At 33.9% G+C, this 1,487-nt stretch overlaps 1 non-coding gene across 1 annotated transcript; it reads left to right on the top strand.

Annotated features, from left to right (window-relative positions):
• Window positions 1–255: 255 nt before the first annotated feature.
• On the top strand, window positions 256–317 carry LOC116481315 (U7 small nuclear RNA). The gene has a single exon (XR_004251483.1). It is a non-coding gene; the product is annotated as a U7 small nuclear RNA (small nuclear RNA).
• The last annotated feature ends 1,170 nt before the right edge of the window (window positions 318–1,487 follow it).

Genomic DNA, 1,487 nt, shown 5'->3' with positions numbered 1-1,487 from the left:
GAGAAAGAAATGAAGTGTATTCAAATAGGAAGAGAGGGAGTCCAATTGTCTCTGTTTGCAGACAACATGATTGTATATTTAGAAAACCCCATCGTCTCAGCCCAAAATCTCTTAAGCTGTTAAGGAACTTCAGCGAAGTCTCAGGATACAAAATCAATGTGCAAAAGTCACAAGCATTTCTGTACACCAGATCCCTCTATTTCAAAGTCTTGAAATAAGTGCCCTAGAAGCAGACTGATCAAAGAGACACAGCCCAGGTGTTATAGCTCTTTTACAATTTGTCTAGTAGGTTTTCCAGTTTTCACCAGAATATCCCCCATGGAGAAAAAATAAAAGGTAGACACAACCAAATGTTCTTTGAGGGTCAAACGTCATAGACCCTCGAAGAAATGTCTACCAGGAACCATTTCTGGAATATAGAAATATAGGCTGTGAGCTATATGCACAGATGAGTGGTTCAGCTCATATATGGGTCCAATAAAGACTATCCAGCATTTTCAAATTTAGAGAGGTAAACATGCAAACAGAATCCTAAGAACATTTTATCTATAGCTGAGGTGTACTTTTTTCTTTCCTAGAGTTTAGATGGCTTCCTGATTTATAACAGCTTTGCATGTATTAAGGTTGGCGTGACTAGCCACATTGAATCCTAATATAAAATGCTCCACAATATCATCAACATCAGACTAGCCCATATTTGGACTAGCCTTCTTTTTTTTATTTTTTTCTGTTGCAAAGCACATTTTTTTTCAGTATAAGTCTCTGTGAGATTTATCTTTAAATTGAATGTTTTGCTGTGAAGAGTTGAATCCATATTTTGATAATGTTCATTATTCCTTACATCATTGTGTGCCTGCTTAATTTCCAGATTTAATGAAAAAAAACTTTTTATAAATTTTAAAGTAAGTTCATTATTACAAATAGCATAACTAGTTCCAAGTTTCCTAAAATTTCTATTTATTTTAATGTGTTGCATGAATATTTTTTAAATGTCTTCCAGACGCTGTGTTTAACTTCTGGTCGACTTAATTAAGCAAATATTTATGAGGAAATTCTATACATAAGAAGCTTTTCAGAATGGCTTTTATTTCAACAAAATAATTGTATGATGCTTATCATTACCTTGTGGACAATTCTTCCGCAAATTTATGGCTGAGGTCCACATAGTTTCTTCACAATTTATGCTTTTATTCCCCCTCATTTCTCTCTCATCTGTGACTTCCTCAAAGCAATTATTGACACTCAAGTCCATGACTTCCTACCAAAAAGAATGTAATTGGCTAAGAGAAATGTTATAGTGAGATAAATCACTGCATTTTGAAAGTCAACCAGAAAGCGACCAGATCCAACTGGGTCACATAGAGAAAAATAGAAAATAACACTTCAAAAATGAAAGTGAAACAAATTTCTAGTTACCTCATCACATGTGGTAAAACAGGCTCTGGCATCAGTGTTTTTTTTTTCTTTCTTTCTTTTCTTTTTTTTTT

Source organism: Hylobates moloch, unplaced genomic scaffold, assembly GCF_009828535.3.
Source record: "Hylobates moloch isolate HMO894 unplaced genomic scaffold, HMol_V3 SCAFFOLD_13, whole genome shotgun sequence".
Classification (NCBI taxonomy): Eukaryota; Metazoa; Chordata; class Mammalia; order Primates; family Hylobatidae; genus Hylobates; species Hylobates moloch.
The sequence above is the reverse complement of the archived record's forward strand: the minus strand, read 5'-3'. Positions and strand labels throughout refer to the sequence as shown.